Genomic DNA, 21,563 nt, shown 5'->3' with positions numbered 1-21,563 from the left:
TGGTACTGCAAGGCTTTGGATTTGGGAGTTCTTAGGAAATCTAAGTTGTTGGGAAGCGTTTCTTTAGAAGACATTTTTTATAAATATGTGGGAGATAAAAAATAAATGAAAATGTTCTCTATATATTTTCTGTATGATTTTGTTCACAGTGCTAAAGCAAATGTGATTATTAGTGATAGTAATTGTCAGGGTGTGTTCCTCTGCTGAATATACGCAGGCCTTTAAGTTGTCCGGGTCTTATCAGTACTGAGCTCAGTCACTTCTTAAGACAGCCGCCAATTTTTTCATCCCAATTAAAGCTGTTAATATACGTATAGTAAAGGGGCGATACAGATATTTTATAAATGTGTGAGAGATAAAAAACAAATAAAAATGTTCTCAGTAAATTTTCTGTACGATTTGTACACACTACTAAACTAACTGTGATTATAAGTGATGAAAATTGTTAGGGTGTCTCTCTGTGCTGAATATACGCAGGTCTTTAAGTGGGCCGGGTCTTACCGGTGCTGAACACTGCTACCCCTTTCAGACACCTGCCATTTTTTTCATCCCACTTAAAACCCTCAATATACATATATTAAAGAAACGGTACCAAAAAAGTTTAGGAATTACACCTATGTTTACTTTCCTCATGTCCCACCCCCATTTTGTGCAGCCAACAGTAGTATTTACAAAAATATTATGTGATAGAGCTTTATCTAGTATGAAAATAGCACTTATACCTTTATTGACATATTCGTGGGATCTGTAGTGTAAAGAGAAGGTCGTAATCAGTTTCAATGGTACAAAAGTGACGTGCCATATGTTTGAAAGATTCCATGGTTTTAAGAGTAAGGTATAGAGGTAAAAAATAAGAAGTATAGTTTGTTATGTTTAAACGAGTATGTAGTTTTGTAAATAAGGTACAGCGTTTGTGTTAAGAAATACATTTGTCCGAGATAAAGAAAATGTCGCACATTTGGAAATTATGCTTGGTCTGGAAATAGTGGTGAAGGGAAGAGGGGGTGGGATATTTATCTGTTATTAATTTAAGGCAGATAAAACAAAAAACAGATAAATTATGCGTACAGCTTGTGGGTCATTTTTCACACAGAGAGGTATATTTGAATATAAGCCAAGGGAGGTGTTGTACTGCAAGCACGTTTACAATGTGCAGACATTACATGGAGAGCAAATACACAAAGTAAATATGTACCTTTCTTTGGATATGTACGCATGGTTTGAATAATTTGATGATACTTTTAGATATAATGTTCAATGCCCGGTGATGCGGGGCAAGAGAGGGTGAAGGAGGTATTTCGGAGAGACAGAGCTGTGGTATATACTCTGTATTAGTTTGCAGAGGGATAGCTGCGGGCTGGTTATGTGTTGCAGAGGTAGAGCTGCGGGCCCCACTGTTTGCAGGGGGAGAGCTGCTAGACATTGTCTTGCATAGGGATAGCTGCGGGCTGTTGATGCGGGGCGAGGGAGGGTGAAGTGGGTATCTCGTAGAGGGAGAACTGCTGTATATTCGCAGTGTTGGCTAGTAGTGGTATAGCTATGGACCCGACGGCTTGTACAGATAAACCTGCGGGCCCGACAGGTGCGGTGGTTCATAGAGGGAGAGTTGCGAGCAGGCGGGCTGGCTCGTAGAGGAAGAGCTGTGAGCCGACTGACTAGCTCGTAGATGAAGAGGTGCGGGCCGCCGACTTGCAAAGGGATGGCTGCGGGACGGTGATGTGGGGAGAGGGAGCGTGAAGGGGGTATCTCGCAGAGAGAGAGCTGCGGTATATTTCCAGTGTTGGCTTGCAGAGGTACAACTGCGGGCCCGACGGCTCGCAGACAGGGCTACCTCTGCAAGCAAACACTGGAAATATACCGCAGCTCTCCCTCTGCCAGGATACCCCCTTCACCCCACATCACCAGCTAGCAGCTATGCCTTTAGAAGCTAGTCCGTTGGCTCTCAGCTCGGCGTCTGCGAGCAGTCGGGCCCGCAGCTCTACCTCTTTGAGCCAGCCCATTAGCTCGTAGCTGTGTGTCGGCAAGCAGGCCCGTCGGCCCATTGCTCGCTCTCTGAGAGTTAGATCACAGCTCTCTGAAGCATAGCCCCCAACAACCTTCTCGGGCCCGCAACTCTCCCTCTGTGAACCACCGGTCAGCTCGCAGCTCTTCGTCTGCAAGTCCTCGGGCCCGCAGTTGTATCTCTGCAAGCCAAGACTGAAAATATATTGCAGCTCTCTCTCTGCGAGCTACCCCCATCACGCTCCCTCTCCCCACTTCACCGTCCAGCAGCTATCCCTTTGCAAGCAGACGGCTCGCACCTTTCCCTATAACGGTCGGCCCTCAGCTGTTCCTCTGCGAGCAGGCCCGCAGCTCTCCCTCTGCGAGCAGACAGGCCGCAGCGCTCCCTCTGTGAGCTAGCCAGTCGGCTCGCAGCTCTTCCTCTACGAGCCAGCCCGCCGGCTTGCAAGTCTTTCTCTGCACACCACCGGTCGGCTCGCAGCTCTTCGTCTGTGAGCCGCTAGGCCCGCAGTTGTACCTCTGCAAACAAATACTGGAAATATACCACAGCTTTCCCTCTGCCAGATACTCCCTTCACACTCCCTCGCTCGCTGCACATCACCGGTCGTACGTATCCTTTTGCAAGCAGAGGGCCCGCAGCTCTCCCTAAGCAAGTCGGCCCGTAGCTGTCCCTCTATGAGCTGGCACACAGCTGTCTCTCTAGGAGCGGACGGCCCGTAGCTCTCCCTGTATGAGCCAGTCCGTGGGTGGTGGGGACAATGATTCACTCCCACTGTGTGCTATTTTTATACTAAATAAAGCTCTGTTTATTTTTATAAACAGTACTCTCAGGGGCACAAAGTGTTGGTTGTCGTACTAAAGGACACGTATATGTAAATTAACGTAATTACGAGGTTTTCTGATGGTGTTAAAGCTCCGTACACGACTGAGCTGGCACATTACCAAATTGGAATTACACCGTACTTAATCTCTCCCCCCTCTCAATCCCCATGTCGGTCGTTTTTGTTGCTCTCTAACAGTTGATCTGTATTTGGTTATGTACATCCAGAATGAAATGTAAGCCTGTACCATATCTTTGTTAATATGGTACAGTGTTATGCTTGCTAAGTTGCCGATAGAAGTGTTAAGGTAATAATGGTAACGTTTACATGTGCCATTTAGTTGAGAATATCAGTCTAATTATACAGATAACAATTTTTCAAAATAGTGTCTACAAAGTTATTCATAGTGGGTTGCAGAGGAAGTGCTCTTGGACGGTGTGGTGTGTAGGACGGTAGGTTGGGGCGGGGGGGGGAGAAAAGTAGGCGGTAGTAGATTCGCATATAAAATGGGAAGGTGAATCTAAATAAATACATGCTGTATGTCCGGTGACACTACCTGCCACCCTACTGTTCCCTTATTCCGCTCCACTGCCATACAGCATTCCCTCTGCAAGCTGCCAGTGGAACTTATCTAATTGTATGTGATTATTTTAACATATTGAACACATATAACAAACAATTTAAACGTTTTTTTCTTTCTCAGAAAGTTATTTTGTTTGGATTAAAAATTGAAAATGCCTAGAAGAACTGAAAAAAAGGAAAGACAAAAAGGCCATCTACTTGAAGTAAAGTCAAAAATGCAGATTACAAGTAAATGAGAGTATTACAAAAAGGCTTTCTTCTAGTAGAAACACTAGACAATTTTTTTTTAAGTACTACGAACATTTAATGAAAATAACATCACACAAAGGAAAAATAATGTTTCAATTAAGGAGAAGCAGACTTCGACTTCAAAATGCAGGGAAAAAAATCATAATAAGGGAAGAGTATTTTTTACCCGTAGACAAAAACAATTTCAGGAAATTCGTCAAAGACTTTTTCGAAATAGAGTAATTCAGAATTTATTTAAAAGGATGCCGGAAATATAAAAAGAAAGTGCTGCAATTGAAACAGAAACAGCATATTGAAAGCATAGTGGATACTGCTTTTAAATTAAAACAAATAATATTCATTTTGAAGAGGATGAAACTGTTGGATAAAACAATGAAGATTCTGAAAGACAAATGTAAAAAAAAAAAAAAAAACAGACTGGTGAACAGAAGCAACTTTTGTAAAGTCTTCAGAGAAGAATGGAAACGTACTTCTAATAGTGAACCTTTTTTTAATGAAGAGAGTTACTTCCAAGAAAATAGTTTACCATTTGCAGTTGATACTAGAGGTCGTTGCTACGAAGTTCGGAATGGTTGTCCTGTTCCAAAAGAGGAAATAGTTGGTATTAGTGCAGAACAGTTAATAGCTGAAGAAGTGCAAGGAAACGCACACAAGCTCCTGTGTATAAGTTGGGTTGTAGCAGTATTTGTAGTATTCAACAGGAATGTATTAATATAATGCGAAATTTGTTACGAGAATATACGCTGAAAAGTGTTAAACAGAAGATTAGGTTGTTACAAGGACTAGATCCATGTAATGTAAGAATATATACTGAGAAAAATGGTCATTCTCTGGCTTGTCTTTCACGAAAAGTGTGTAAAAGTTTTTTTTTTACATCACTTGAGGATGTTAGCAGTACACCATTCAGAAATGCGTAAGTTTGTAAGGAAACTGTACTATGTAAAAAGTCCTGATTTATGTTTAAATGAACTGAATACAGCTCTTCTACACGGTTCTTTATCAGATGTACAAAAAAAGTGTGATGACATCGAGTTCCGATATTTTGGTTCAGAAGAGCAGTGCATAGAAAGTGAAAGTTTGACAATTACCGATGTTCAAGAAGATGGGAAAGTGATTACGATTGATCAGTTTGAAGAAGAAATTGGAAAGTTTAACATAGTGTGCTCTGAAATTCCAAACTACGTGTGTGTTTGTTGTCGACGTACTAATTATAAAATTCAAATTAGAATTGTTGATTTGTATTTTAAATCTGAAAAGAAGAATAATGATAAATGGAAGGAATTTGCAACGTACTTGTTAGTGGAAGGTCAATTTGAGTTAGGCAGTGATCAATGTATTTGTAAATATTGTTATAACAAATTAGAAGAGAACAAAATGCCCACTAGAGCAGTACATAATAAGTTAGAATTATTACCTATTCCGGAGGAACTGGCAGATTTGAATACATACAAGTCAGTTCTAATACAATCTGTTCATCCATTTCAAACTATAATTCGCATGGAACCTAAAACAGGTAAACTGCCACCAACAGACATACAAAGAGGGCTGAAAGGAAGAGTGGTGTACTTACCTTTGGATTTTAAGAAAATTGTTGGTGGAGACAAAGAGGAAAATGAAGCAGTAGTCATTCTAGTAAATGGAGTACCAACAAAGAGTCGGAAAATATGGCAAGAATTTGTGGATCTTAATAAACTTCAAAAGGCTAAGTTATATCTTGTGGAGAACAATATTTATTATAAAAGTGTAAATATGAAAGAACAGATCATAAGTTTGGAAGATGAATCTGAAATTTTAAGTGGCCAAATAGAAAAAGTGGACAAGTCAAGGAGTGAAGAGATTTATGAACATTACACAATATGTCCTCTACATTCAAAAGAAGCAATAGGAAACAGCATGGAGTTATTTCAAAAGAAAAAAGCAAAGGGAACTCCGAGTGTATGGGAGAAAAGCTTGGAAGCTCGATGTTTTCCACAGCTGTTTCCTACTGGAGAAGGTGGACGATATGATGACCGACCTGTACGGATTCCAGCTTCTGAATATCGCTCAACAAGATTATACTCTGAAGATCCTAGATTTCAACAGTGTATTCCATATATATTTCACCTTTTGTTTGAAAGTGATCTGTCTTCTCTGTCCTATACAGTGAACCACATACTTAAAAACTGGAGTTCATCAATCACTTATTTCAGCGAAAGAATTTGTGGAGAAAGTTCAACAAACAGATGAAAATTTAGAAGCACAGTTAATTAATTTGATGGCATGTCAACGAGGAACAAATGAGTATTGGTATCGTGGTCATGGAGAACTGAAGTGTATATTATGGAACTTAGGTACACCAACATGGTTTGTGACACTTAGCTGTGCAGAGTATGCATGGGAATATTTGCTTGAATTTCTACGAGAAGCAAATTCCAATATAAAGAATGTTGAAATGAAGACACCTAGAGAACTGTGTTCTTTGGATCCTGTAAATGTGTGCAGATATTGTAATCATAGGTTTCAAGCTATGAGATCTTTCATCTGCAATAAAAAGAATCCACCTCTTGGAGAAGTTACCGATTTCTTTTGGAGAAAGGAGTACCAAGCGAGAGGTGCTCCTCATATACATATGCTATTGTGGATCAAGCATGCACCTAAATTTGGAACTGATTCAGGTGAAATAGTATTGTCTTTCATTGAACAGTGTGTGACATGTGAGATTCCAAGAGAAAGAGGAGATAGAATCTTGAGACAGCAAGTTTTACGTTTCCAAAGTCACCATTGTGGAAAGCACTGCCGATGAAAATACAAGTCTAAAGGACAATTGTATACCAAGTGTCGGTTTGGATTTCCACGTACAGTTATTTCTAAAGGAAGAGTAAATTCTTTTTTTTCTTCTGTAAGGCACACAATAACTCGCAAATCTCCAAAGAATACCTACAACTTGAAAAGAACAGAACTGTCAAAGTATATTGATGACTACAATCCAGTTATTTTAAAAATGTGGAATGCAAACATGGACATCCAGTATGTTGCAGACAACTCAATTGCTGTTGCAAGCTACGTAACATCATATATAACGAAATCAGAAAAAAACTAAATTAAACAATTGTGGGAAGAAATTGCACAAGAGAAGAGTCTTAGCAAAAAATTGTACAGTTTTACTTTGAAAATGCTTTCCCACAGACAAATTGGATCCTATGAAAGTTCAGACCGCTTGTCCTCTTCAAGTTTATATTCAAAATCACGAGGGATCATTTGGGTAAGTTTAGGTCTTGCCTACTCATGAAATAGAGTGTTGAAATCATTAGAAGAAATTAAATACTTAGCAGCAAATGAACCAGACAGTACAGAAATTCTTAAAACTAATATGTTGGCTACATACAATCCGAAAAGGAGTCGACATCTGGAACAGCTATGTCTATATGAAGTACTTCAACATTACAGCTTCAAAAGAAATGTTAAACAGAATTTAAAAGAAGGAAAATATGCAGTAGTTGGATGTCATGGATGTTTAGTAAAACACACAAAATGTAACCTAATCAACCACAAGAAGCTCAGTTGTGAAACTCCAGATAAACGAGAATTTTACTATTTAGCTCTTCTCCAACTGTTCAAACCATGGCGTAGCGAAAGTGATTTACTTTGCAACGAAGATTCTTTTAATGCATGTAAAGATAGCATTGCATGTTCAATTTTCCCTACATATTTAAAAATGTTGAATGATGAAGTTAAACAGGAAAAGACTATTATAGCTGAAGTTGCTAATGAAAGTTCCCAAGATAGTCAAAGTTCTGGTCCATGTAGTCAAGATCCACTTGGACAACCAATAGTGGAAAATGAAGCAGCGATAGTTATGCATGAAGTCGAAATTGCAATGCAACAAGTACAAGAAGAGAATATTACATTAGTAAAGTTAGAAGAACAAGTAAATATTGAACAGAAAGTAATATATGTACAAATGAGAGAACAGATAGAACATGGTTTGTTACATGAAAAAAAAAGAATGTGTATGTTCATAGTTTAAACCTATTCTGATGTACATCAGTGGTCAAGCTGGAATGGGTAAAAGTTTTTTAATTAAAGTTTTGACCAATTATCTTTAAAAAAACTACTGGTTCACATTTATCTTGTGTAACAGCTCCAACTGGATTAGCAGCGCACAATGTTAAATGAATTACTTTGCATAGATTACTGATGTTGCCAGTTGAGCATGATAATACATTAGAATATCAGAAGTTGTGTGGAGAAGCTTCTTATGAAGTGTCAAGAGTGCTGAAGAAGATGAAACTTTTAATTATTGATGAGGTGAGCATGGTCTCAAACATAATACTTGCTTTCGTGCATTTAGGAATGCAACAGGTATTAAAAACAGATTATGACGTTCTCTTTGGAAGAAAACATTTAATTGTATTTGGAGATCTGCTACAACTAACTCCTGTAAAAGGAGAACCAGTCTTTAAAACTCTTCTACATGAAGACACAAGAAAATCTTTGGGAAGTATTGGAAATGTGAATCTCTGGTTAAATTTTGAACATAAAGAACTCACTCAGAATATGCCACAAGCAAGTGATGAAGATTATGGAAATATTCTGAAAGATGTAAGAATTGCTGTTCTAAGCAAACATGGTAAACAAGCTTTACAAAGTCGTCTACTAAAGAACTTGTTTACAACTGAAATCACACCAGCAGCAGTACTATACAAGAACATTGCAGAAATAAAATCTATATTTTGCTTAATGCCTACAGTGGAAGAGGGTTATACATTTAATAAAGAGCTTCTGAAATTGGAAAATCAAGAAATAGTGCACATTGAAGATATTGATAAAAATCGAGCATCAAGTAATAACAATTCTTCTTTCAAATAAACTACAGATTAAATTGGATTCTTTGGAAAAGTCTGTATCAAAAACTGCTGGCTTAAAAAAACCATTTAGATGTGTGTATAAACTGTCAGGTAATTTTGAGGTGTAATTTGAATATAGAAGAAGGTTTAGTGAATGGAGCAAGTTGTTGAATTTGTAAAATATCAAAATAGAAATGCAATTGAATTCTTGAAAATTAAATTTGATCGGATTACAGAGGTAAAACAGATTGGGCGTTGTGGTGTACGTTTTTTGCTGGTAAAAGACTTGTATGTTTGTAGAAAACAGTTTCCTTTCTGTTTAGCATATGCAATAAACATTCATAAATCTCAAGGTTTAAGTGTAGATAATGCTTTGGTAAATGTTAGAAGAACTGTGTTTAAAGAGAGAATGGCATATGTTGCATTATCTCAAGATAGAACATTGTCTGGATTGTATTTAATGGATTTAGATGAAAACAAGGTTAGTGCTGATGTAAATTGTGTAAGAGAATATAATCGTTTAAGAAGACTTTATGCACCAACTTTAGGCGAATATCCTATTTATTAAAAACGTGTTGTGTTTCAAAACGGAAACATGTTGATGAATCAAGTCTGGTTGAAAAGCAGAAAAAAATTCAAGAGAAAAGAAAAGATGCAAAGAAACAGAAAATACAAACAAGTGATGATGTTGTGGGATACCAATTAGAAAATGCTTCTGGTGTCAACTGCTATTGTAATGTTATTCTAAACATTATATTTTATCTAGAAGATCTTTATGGTGAAATTATGGAAAGCCAGGAAAAAAGATTATGTTCTGCACTTTATACTTTATTTGAACAATTGAGAAGTTCCAGAAGTAAGATCCATACTGCTTCTGGTATTCGCCAACTCTTGGATACATGTACTGGATCTTTAACGTTCAGTCTTAATATACAACAAGATGCACAAGAGTTTCTGATGTTTATGCTTGGAGTATTAGAAGATGAAGGAATCCAGATTGAAAGTTTATTTGGACTCAGTTACAAATGGGATCACAAATGTGAACAGTGTTCATTAACTTCAAGCACTATAGTTGACAGAGAACGATTTCTATATTTAACAATACCTGACTGCAAATCTGTACCTTTTCCGAAATTAGTAAAAGAAGCAAATCATGATATGAAATGTTCTCGTTGTCAATCAGGAATGTTATCTACATTATGCCTACAAAGATATGGAAATATCTAATTTTAATGCTACAACACTGTAGACCAAATGGAAGAAAAGTGGAAATGAAAATTAAAAATGTTGTTGCTACTCAAGTATCTATTTCTGGAAGAACTTTCGCAACACTGGCTATTGTTTTCCATGCTGGAGCTACTACCACATGTGGACATTATACTGTATATTTAAAATGTAATAATGGTTGGAGTCACTGCAACGATACACACTTGGAAATTAAACCGAGATTGCCTTATGAATTACTCAACTCATACTTTCTTAAGCAAAAATTTTAGATACATTATTCGGCCTAGAGGGAAAATGGGAAGATGCTTTAAGGAATTCATACTGGATGATTTAGAGAAAAAAAAAATCACACATTATTTGGCCTTGGGGAAAAATGTGAACAGAAACTACCGAGTAAAGGTAAGATTTAAAAATTGGAAATAGTATTGAATGTCAATCAATCAAAATTCACTTTATTCGGTTTTCGGATAAAAAAAACCATAAAAGCATGATACACAGATGTATAATACACTTATTTGAATTAATTTACCATGAGATACCGCCCATCATATTATATTCTTATTTCATTTTCATGTATACCCATGAAATAACTTTCTCCATATAAAAATTACATTCTAAAAGCAGTTTATACAAGTTATGTAAATTTCTAAAAATCATATATGTTTCCTAGATTTAATTACAACTTTTAAAAATAATTATATATTTCTTGCATAACATTCATTCTCCAATAATTGGAGTGCAAGGTAGGCTGGGCGACATTGCCTCAAACCCCAAATTTTTAAAATTGGAAGGATCCACCTTTTTCTGTGTTCCCCATAATATTTACAAAATTAAACAATATGGATTGTCGTTTGGGGTGCTATCCCATCACAAGGGCAGGGTCCTAGATTTTTCGATCAATCATTTGTTGTGGGAATGAAACTAGATGGTAAAAAGAATCTAGTCTGAAACGAACCAATACAAATCTATCATATCCAGTTCTGCGATAGGTCAGATACGGTTGAATTTCTGCAGACGATAGGATCATCTGATTTAGGCAGACTGACGACTTGTGGGCTTCACTTCCATATCTAAGTTCTTCCAGGTGTGCCATGCATTGTTTTTTAAAATCCTTCCTGTAGATATTGTTCATCTTTAATGGGTCATTAAAAAATTCAGGGTGTCCTAAGTCCATCATAAAATCTTCGATGTACTTCAGCCATCTAATAGCTAGGGCTTGCTCTAATTTAGGGGAATCTCTTATAACACTCTGATTAAAAGTTGTTTTTAATGAGGTCCAGATACAATGCCATAATAAAACTGGCTGGACCCTTATTTTGTCCGTTAAATACTGCAGCCCCAGCACTGTGTGACAAACAAAAGTTGAGGTGGTTCGAGGAACCGCCAATACATAGCGAATGAAACCGTTTTCTACTTTCTGTAACTCCAATACGTTACAATATCCCCAAATCCCTGCCCCATATATAACAACACTGACGCACTTGGCCTGGTAGATCTGGAGTAGTTCCAGTGGCGGCCTTTTACCTAATTTCTACGCGAAATTTACGAGAGCGGTTGTAGTCTTCATAAATAAGAGTTTCTTAGCCCTTATGGCCTGTTTCCAGGAACCTTTATTATCCATAAGGATGCCCAAGTATGGATATGTTTTTGTGTTTTCAAGTTTGTTGTTACCAATAAAAATAGTCTTCTCCTTCCTAGTGACCTTCCCACAAGTCATTATATAGGTTTTTGTAACGTTTATCTTTAAATCAAGGCTTTCCATGTACTCGTTATATTTGTGTAGGGCCCGCTGCAGTTCTAGTGGTGCTTGGCCCATTATCACCGCATTGTCGGCGTAGAGCAGGGTGGGTATGGGACGATTTTGTACCTGAGGCAGGTCCTGACACCCCACAAGCATCTCCTGTTCGAGACCATTTGTATACAAAGTAAACAAGAGGGGTGCCAGCCCTGTCTCACCCTCCTCTCTACTGCAAAAGGAGCTGTATGTTCCCCATTTGGTCCGAACCTTACCCTGGCTCTGACATCAGAATATAGTCCTTTTACAACTTGGATTAGGGCTGGTTTGACTCCCATCGCTTTGAGGATCTGCCACAATTTCTTGTGGGATACACAGTCGAAAGATCGACAAAAGCTAAGTACAGTTTCCCTTTTTTAGCTTTTGTGTATTTTTCTGTCAGAATTGTTACATTTAGGGCCTGTTCTATTGTATTGAATGTGTTATTTGTGTTGATTTCGTATTGTGGTTGCAATAATTAGTCATTTGTTTATTTTTAACAATCTAGTTGATTGTTTTTTTCCCAGCTGTTTATGATGATACTACACTGACATCACTGTGAATAGTGAAGTTAAGTAGAATCTAAAACAGCAGAAAAAGGGAGAAAATAGGTTTTCAAAATGTTAAATTATGTTGTATTATTTAATAAGCAACACTGTAATTTCTGAAATATATTACATAACACAACAGTTTTACAGTTTATTTTCTTTTCTGTAGTGGAAAAGTTAGAAAAATCAGTACTAAGGACAAACAGCAGAATAGTAGTTTAATATATAAAAAACCTTTGAAATTCACTGAAAAACCCATAGGTTTTACACTGCTTCGGATTTGCACACATGCCCTACCAGGACCTTGTGCTCCCCTCAGCAGGACCCAGTGTCAGCCATCTTGTCAGTCATTTTCCACTCCCTGTGATGTGGGCATGTTTCAGAGAGGTCTTGATGGGCCAATCAGGAGTGGGGAGAAATCAGCATTTAAAAAACCTTTGAAATTCACTGAAAAAAACATAGGTTTCAGGGACGTTATAGTTAGTTGGACATTTCACTCATACAAAACCACAGAAATTCCACCGTTATAGTTAGTTCAGCTAACTATAACTCGCCTCCCCCCAATGTACTGCTGAGGACGTCACATATTACATCATTCATGACATGGTCATTGACATCACTGATGACATCTCAAATGACATAATTGATGACATCATCGACGTGAAAATCTGATGCACCTCCTCACACCTGAACATAACCTTTGATACACCCACTCTAAAATACAGACTACCATTTTTGAAAAAATAGACACATCAATACCAGTTACTAAATATGCACTGACTGGTTTCAAGGTCTACACACACATCCACTCATTCACCCATACAGTCACTCATACATGTAGTCACTCATCAATACAACACTATCAAATGCACTCATACACCTATACAGACACTCACACACTGCCACATATCCAGAGTTACTCACACAGCTAGTCAGTAATGCAAAGAATCAATCATACTTCCATTTACTCACCTATACAGTTATACAGACACCAGCTCACTTATTCATATGGATGCTAATACATAATTACTCTGTTATAGAATCACTGATACAAATACAGACTCATCCATGCAGCCACTCTCACAATTACCGACTCTCACATATAGTTATTTATATACACCATCACTCACATATACTGCCTATTACATATGTAGTTAATTGCACATGTACCACTGAAACATCAATTCACTCACCAACACACCCATACACACACTCTCACCCACCCACCCATACAGCTGTTTCCACATGCACTCTTGAACCCATACACCCAGTGAATCAACCACTCACACATCTATGAACAGAGTCACACACCTCCCACCCCCACACACTCAGGCAGCCATACAAATACTAAGGAAAGAAATCAATAAGTCAGATAGACACTCATGCAGCTACTCACCAACTCATGCAGCAGCTTACACAACGAGACAGACCGATACAGACTTTCACACAGTTTAGTCACTAACCCATGCATTCAGTAAGACACATTTAATGACTCACTTATACAGTCAGTCACGTACCTAGTAAATCCTCCATACAGGCACTTATACAACCACTCATTCTTCAATACAGCTTGGCAAATATATAAAACTAATTTTAACTTTACAGAAACACACAGTCACGGGATGATGTCATCAGTGATGTCGCTGACTATGTCATGAATGATGTAATATGTGAAGTCATCAGCAGTGCATTGCAGGGGCGCGAGTTATAGTTAGCTGAACTAACTATAACGGTGGAATATCTCTGGTTTTGTATGAGTGAAATGTCTAACTAACTATAACGTCCCTGAAACCTATGTTTTTTTCAGTGAATATATATATATATACACACACACACACGGGCACACAAGGGCAAGGTGCACTTATCCATATCAATGTTTGCGAGTTTGTAAACAAATATCACACAATCACAGTGTAATACGGTGGGACGTGGTGCACCTATCCATATCACTCTCTGTGTGAGTGAGTAACCACTGTGCCATTAAAAAGGTCCAAAGAAGACCTTTCACACGTGAAACCATGCTTCGATTCCCTACACAACAAAAGACTGCTGTCATGCCTGTCTTGCTATGTCAGATCACTCTGAACCTAAGTATGTAAGGTAAACAAAATGATGAGTCTGGCTAAAAACTGGGATAATATAAATTTCACCACATCTTCAAAGAGTCTATCATAATAGTATCCTACCTCTGTGCCGGTTGTACTTCCATCCCGGCCAGTAGAGTAGTAGAACTCAAAATCTGTACAAGGAGTAGCATTTGTATTGGTGTGCTTATATGGAACCACCATTTTCAAAAGTGGATAAGTGCACCGCGTTCCATTTTTTATATTGTATATGTACGATATTTATGCACAAACCTGTATCGCATCTTTGGTTCGCATATGCACAATAATTTTAAAACAAATTATTTGGTGCGATGGATTCATTATGATGATGACTATACACTATTTTAAATGCATTGGTTTTAAGATTCCACAATACTTATAAATATAGTGTGTGCTGTTTTCGACACACTACAATTGTTTAGAATTCTTTTTCCAGGCCTGAGAAAGTCGTGGGTTACCGGCCCAGACGATGAAACACGTGTTGGATGGACAACTAAAAAGAAGAAAATAAAGACCAAAAAATATTGTTTTGGAACTGTGTGCCATGATATGATTGGAATAAGCTGATATGTCGTCTTTAGTGCGTGCTTGGGCAGCGTGTTGACATTCTTTCATTATACACTGAAAAGTAAAACCACAAATGTATCGTAGTGACTGTGTTGACTGAAAGCCAAGTCAAGATATTAGTATACAAAGGGCAATCAAAGATCCTATTGAGGAAACTGATCCGTAACACGAAGTAAGATAGACTGATTGGGGGAGGAAAACAGACTTCTTGCTATGCTATGACTATGTAACAATGGCTTTGTAAATGCGTGGTAGTATCTGCGATAGCAGTGGTAACTGCGATTTAAGGAATTTGGACTGTGAGCTCAATTGGTGAGAGGGTCAACATGTTATATCTTTTGTTGAAAACAATAAAGAGATTTTAAAAACAATAATAACAGTCAACTCATAAAATTCTCTGCAAAAAGAAGTAACAAACATAGCTATGAATATAGTGCAGTAGTTCGGTTAACAGCCAGTGCGGGTTATATTAACAACCATAATGATCCCAATGCCAGATCATGTATCACAAATGCATACCCCATGTGATACAGAAAACCTTGGGGATTAAAAAGGAGCCTGTTCAAACTCATTTCGTTAAAATAAAAGTCAATGAGCCACCCCACCGATGATAAGTAGGCTTAAGGACACCCAAAACACTGGTGTAAACAATTTGTGCACCAATAAAACAGAAGGTAGCGAGGGAGCCAAAAGACAAAGGCAAAATCCACGAATGGAAAAGTGGTATCCCAGTGTCATTGCATCATCTAGTCACCATAACCGCAAACGGCTTCAAGTCTCATTCCTGTAGACTCACACTCCGGACGCACTTTTAGTCTGCCTCTTTGACTTTTATGGATTCTCAAACTTTGTAATCATGTTACAAACATTAATTTTTGATCCAGATGTAAACCTCCCTCCTCTTGGAACTTGAGATAGCTGAACCTTGATTCAGACTACCCATCCTTACGCAGAAAGGTTCCATTTTTAGTGCGAGTCTGGTCAGCATATGTGCTGCTCTGCAAGGCATGCTGTATTCGAGTATGGACTTAAAGCTCCGCCATCTATCCGCCCATAATTTTCATTGGCTTGTGTCATTGTTCTTTGCAAATGCTGGCTTCTGATTCGTTAATAGGCTTGTCAGTCCCTCCTTACTACCGCCTTGTCTTCATTTGTAAACTCCCATGAGGACTGGCCCTTTTACTTCTGTTGTTACACGGTATATCTTATGTAGTCTGTAAGCTCTTTTCTTTAATGAGTTCCTCCTGGTGCGGGCATGGCATGCTTTCCTGCAACATTCAGGGCGCCATGCGCGCTTTCACTTTCAAAGCAGCCTGGGACAATGGCGACTGCTTCTTTGAAATGAAACTCGCATTACAAGTGTTTGAACTGTTGCATTGTAAATGACAATGCCTTTTATTTATGTGTTAATTATCAAAACAGAAATAAAAGGCATTGTCATTTACAGTGCCAATAGCTTAAACTCTCGCAAATGCGAGACCTATTACCTAGCAAATGCTTCTTATACATGCCCCAAAGAGTAATACAATTTCCAAATAATCCCGTAGAACCAAAGACCAGGCACTCTCTGTCCCCAAGCAGGCCTCACTTCTCACACATCAGCAGCAGGGGTCAGAGTCAGTGACAGAGATGCTAAACTCGTGCAGCACAGGCCTGATGATAAATGCTCGCCCACCGAGTAGTTCTCTCTCCCAGAGTAATTATATCACGCAGGGGCGGGTCAGAAAACTGGGGCACACCTCCACTGCAGTTACTGATCACCAGCGTGGGCCTGCTGGAAGGCGGTTTCGTTGCAGAGGCTCGGACCCGCTGAGGCGCAGCACAGCCTGACTAGCAGGACTGTAGTGAGTCACAGCTACAGCAGGCCCACAAAGAGCAAGCGCCCCCTCCCCCTTACTGTCAGATGCACAAGACATACATCGCCTCTAGCACTTTATTTACCTGCTGCAAGTCCCGCCTTCTGTCCACTGACGGGCTCCCTGACTTTTCATCACTGGGTGACTGCAGTGCCTCTCTCTCTCTGAGAGGCCACAGGCTGGACAAACTGCAAAACCCCATCCGATGCTAACCGGCCCCGTATTTCGCCAGCGTACTTCCGCCGACAAGCACCATCCGGACCGTACTCTGCGTCACGAGAGCGTCGCCTCTCGCCTACTGTGGCTCTTTAGTTGTAGCACTCTCTCCTGTGCACTGCTAGATGCGTCGTGTCGGAGAGTTACCCTTAAGAATGCAGGAACGACCCCAGCCGGTCGCCGCACTCACAGTCCACTTCATTCGTGCGCTTCCTGAGCGCGGTAGGTGTGACGTGCTACCCCCTTCACGAAGAAGGCGAGTGTGACGTGCTGCGCAGCCGCGAGGACGGCCAGTGTGACGTGATGCTCTCTCTCTTTGCTTTGCACCTACAGTTTACAGGACTAGTACCCCACGTAGTTATTTGTGTAGAATTATACTAACATTAGACGTTTACATTGGACGACGAAAAACTAAATTAATTACCTTTGGTCAGTAATAACTTGCTCCTGTTTCCCACCGCAGTGGTAGGGTGACCAGACTTGGACCACGTTCCAAATAACATTAATGCAGGACAACAATTTTGCAAAGACCATTGGACTCAAGATATCTAAGTTGGCAGTGCCTACTGACGCAGAAATAAACTTTCAACGAAGCGCAAATGGAAATCAAGCACAACTTTCACACACAAAGTTGTTAGTTAAATTGATTTTTGCTAATTGTGCACCAGAACACATGAAAACTTGTCTCTCTTTTCAGTCGATCCTCTGAAAAGCAGTGTATGTGCTAAATATATTGAATTTTGTGAGGACAGCACCAGAACTGTCCAGATAAATCCAGGATACATGGGCTGCCTACCCACTGGTCATCATTTTAGGTATAAGAAGAATTAACTTTTGCATTAGCCCTGAAGGAATTCCATGACAGTTCCAGAGGCTTCAGATTATGCATTCCCTTTTTTGCATGTTTAGTACAGCAGACATGAAAAACAATAAAACATATTTTGTGTATAGTATGCACCATAAAAAAACAAAGCATTGACATAGCCAATAGGTCTTGCCTTTGGGACCTTATAAGTGTTTAGTCAGAGCGAATGGTTTTGCCAAAGTCCTTAAACTAGGTTGTAGAGCAGTGTGGCTGCTGTGCAGCATGTTGAAAAGTTATAATAACAAGCATTTGCAATGCAATAGGTCTTGCATTTGTGAGAGTTAGAGCTATTGGCGTAGTAAATGACAATTTTTTTACTTTTGTGTTTTGGTTTGGAGTGGATGTATATGGTGTGGAGTCAAATTATGTGGGTTGCATTGGAATTGTTTGTTGTGGAATTGTGTGGTTTGTAGTGTATTTGTATAGTTGAATTATGTGGTGTGGTGGATAGATGGATTGAGAGCTGCAGGGAATAGATAGAAAGGAAGATAGAGAGGCATAGGAAGTTTGTGCATGAAGTGGTGAATGAGCTTGAAATAGACAGGGGAGCAGAAAGACTGTGTGAGAAAGAGAAAGAAGTGAAGAGCAGGTCACAGACGCATAAAGAGGGAGCGCAAAATCAATTTCACGTAAACATCAAACCAATATTCTGATTTACCAGCCAAGTGAGGTTTTGCAATGCTGCATGCCTTCAGATGTGTTATTTGAGTTTTAATAAAGATTACACCCTCTACAATTCTTGTCAAATTAAAGTTCACAGAAAACAACAGATTCCATATCCTCCAGTAGATTGCGCCCGTCCCATGCTTTGAACTGAGAACATAAATGAATTTCCGTTTACATGGTGTGGGACACTGGCTCCCCAATGTTGTTAGCTTTTGACACACGTTGTTTTCTACAGGGAGTGCCCTCCACCATCAACAAACAATAATGAGGAAAAACGGTGCGGAGCAGCCGGCACAGCAGTGCCCTCACGTTTCATATGAGGGGGAAACTGCAGTATGCAATAATCAGCCCCTTACGAGGTCTGTCAGCCTGACACGCACGTCTCACATCTGGCTACTTACATGCCTTACAGCTGCTGACCAACTTCTAAAAAGAAACAAGTAATGGCGTTGTACATGACAATGTCTTTTTACCCCCTGTTGAACCCCGCATACAGACATATATAGAAACCGCACTACAGACTGGCACACATGCATGCACACGCTGAGAAACACACGCACCCCGTGCGACAGACACACTAATACATAGAGGCACACGGGTGCACCGAAGCACGTGATCACACACGCAGGCACACTAAGTCACATGCACACTGAAGCTTTGGGTCTGAATAGGCCCGTTCAAACCTGGCTGAAGCCTGGTTCCACTACAGACATGACAGTCTACTTCTTGAAAATGCGAGTTATATAAGGATATTAAAAGAAAGTTGTAAGTATTAAGAAAAAAAAAGTGTCTAAAGTGACCCACAGATTTTTACTGGAGCGCTCTATTGAGACAGCGTTTTCCTTGCTTGACTTTTCAGGACAGCAAGCTTTGTCACCTTGGCTTTGATGGAATTAACGTGGAATTGATCCTCAGCTGGCTTGTATTCACGTTTTGTTTTCTTGATTGTTTCGCTTTAAAGGCATTGCGCTTTCCCTCAAGGCTGCAATTTCCTAGTAACAGCGTGCTGCTGCATTTTCGGCCTCGAGTGATCATCTTCGGTGCTTGGAAATAAAAATGTGCTTTCAGTGGGAGAATTAAAACAGTGCTTTTAAAATGCAAACGTATCACGACAAAAATTGTAAGACGCGTAGTTATAAAATATATTATTTCTCACCAGATTAAATTTGAAATGGAGAGTACCTGCACCTCTCAGCCCTATGGATGTATATTTAATGGGAGACTACAGGCACTTTTCAGGAAATCGGTATCTAAAAAGTGAGTACCTGAATATATATAAGCTCTGCAGAACACTGAATGCCATACGAGGTAACCCATGCTGGGCTAAGAGAAGCTGCAGGTAGGCAGAGGCGTGAACGCATGCGTATGCAAATGACTAATGTGCAATGATATGATAGTGACGTTATTTCAAAGATTACTTCTATTGAAGGGTGAGGGAAGACGGAGGTAAGAGGGTGGGGAGGAGTTGTCAAGCTTGATTTAGGGGAGAAAGAGCAACCTTCAGAGGCAGGTGCAAGCGGGGAGCGACTATATGGATGTGGCATAACAACCAAAGCTGCCAACTCTGGAACTGGGTATCCTGGTTCCAATCTTGACGTCAGCTCAACATCCTGGGATTCTGGGCAAATCATTTAAAATAATCTCCCCATGAATGAATGTGTCCTTGTGTAATGTAACTGGTGCTCATGTAAAGCGTTTTGTTACGCACTCTTAGTTACTGTTTCCACAGGTAAACAGTAACCAAGTTATCCAAGTAACTAGGCACGTTCTAATCTTACTGACCTAGTTGTGTCATTTACCAGTGTAAACCAATCCTCGGTTAAAGATTTCACAATGTGTTTGAAGTATAAGGCACGACCCAGTCTTCTTATAGTTATGAAGTTGTTAGAATCAAGTAATCTGCAGTAAGCGCTAACACCTTCCTTTAAAGGGGCCTTACAGTGAATGACTATATATTTGAAAAAAACAAGGGCACCCAGAAAGGTAATCAAGGACCTTAAGTAATAGTATTTTTAAAGGAAACAGTGGTCCTTGGAACAATGAGAGTACAGAAAGAATAAATATAGTCCAGAATCGTTGCTATATTAGGAGGATGTCCAGCCGGACAAACCTTTTAATTCTTCAATGTAATTTACACATATATGAAAATATACGTTTTTTGGGACACAGTCCTGTATCCTTCAAGGAGAAATGACATCACATAAAGAACAGTTACATACAAGTGAACACAAGGGCATTTCAGGCAAGACGGGGGAAGCTTATGTACATTATCCAATATTAGAAACTTTTTGCCAACAATTACACTTTTTTAACACAGTGGATTCATGTGCACGTTGTTGGCTTAGGTCGACGACGTTTCGATCCTGTTGTGAAATACTAGGATCATCATCAGGACTAATTAATTTGCTGGCCTGAGCATAAGAAATTGCCCAATAGGCTAAGAAGCACTTGAGTCCGGAGGGGGAAGTACGGTGAGACCGTAAGTGGTTGTGTGCAAATGCGCTCGGGAATTGCTTACAGACGCGTGTGGTAGCCTTTAAGAAGTAAGAAGTCCGACCGGAGAGTCCGGTCCGGGGCGGGAATTTCCGCGGGTAGGGATGAGACAAGGTGACAATGCACTCAATGCTGCCTAGGTCCTCCGTGGTAGGGATTCCGACTCGGAAGTTGTGAAAAGGCACCTTAATTACAACACTAGCAGTGGACGGAGACTAGGGGAGAATCAACAGATGCCAGAGTCTGAAGGGAGACTGAGGTGGTGATGAGTGATGCTGAGGTGGTGGTGTACTGGTGGAGAGGTGATGCTGAGTGATACTGAGGTGGTGCTGAGTTATGTTGTGGTGCTGAGTCAAGCTGAGATGGTGCCTGGTGGTGCTGAGCTGGTGCTCAGGAGGTGCTGAGTGATGATGAGGTTGTGCTGCACTGATGCTGAAGTGGTGCTGCATTGGTGCTGAACTTCTGCGGAGGTGGTACTGAGATGGTGATGTTGAGATAGTGCTGTGCTGGTGCTGAGGTGCTGCACTAGTGGTGGTGCACTGCTGGTGCTATGCTGGTACTGCATTAGTGCTGCGCTGGTGCTGTAGTGGTGCTGCACTGGTGCGGAGGTAGTGCACTGATGAGGAGGTGGTGCTGTGCTGATGCTGAGATGATGCTGTGGTGGGGCTGTGTTGATGCTGATGGCGGAGCTGAGCGATACTGAGGGAGTGCTGAGATATGCTGCGGTGGTTGTGCTGTGCTGGTGCTCAGGTGGTGCTGAGTGATGT

The 21,563-nt window shown here is 39.9% G+C and overlaps 1 protein-coding gene across 1 annotated transcript in view; it reads right to left on the bottom strand.

Annotated features, from left to right (window-relative positions):
* Positions 1-17,044, bottom strand: part of ZHX3 (zinc fingers and homeoboxes 3) — a 75,081-nt gene extending 58,037 nt beyond the window's left edge. Inside the window, exon 1 of the mRNA XM_085619108.1 lies at positions 16,642-17,044. The gene's annotated coding sequence lies outside the window, so the exon portion shown is untranslated. The remainder of the gene's footprint in view (positions 1-16,641) is intronic.
* Between the last annotated feature and the right edge of the window lie 4,519 nt (positions 17,045-21,563).

The sequence above is a fragment of the Triturus cristatus genome, chromosome 7 (assembly GCF_964204655.1).
Source record: "Triturus cristatus chromosome 7, aTriCri1.1, whole genome shotgun sequence".
NCBI lineage: Eukaryota > Metazoa > Chordata > Amphibia > Caudata > Salamandridae > Triturus > Triturus cristatus.
This window is presented reverse-complemented; position numbering and strand designations above follow the sequence as displayed.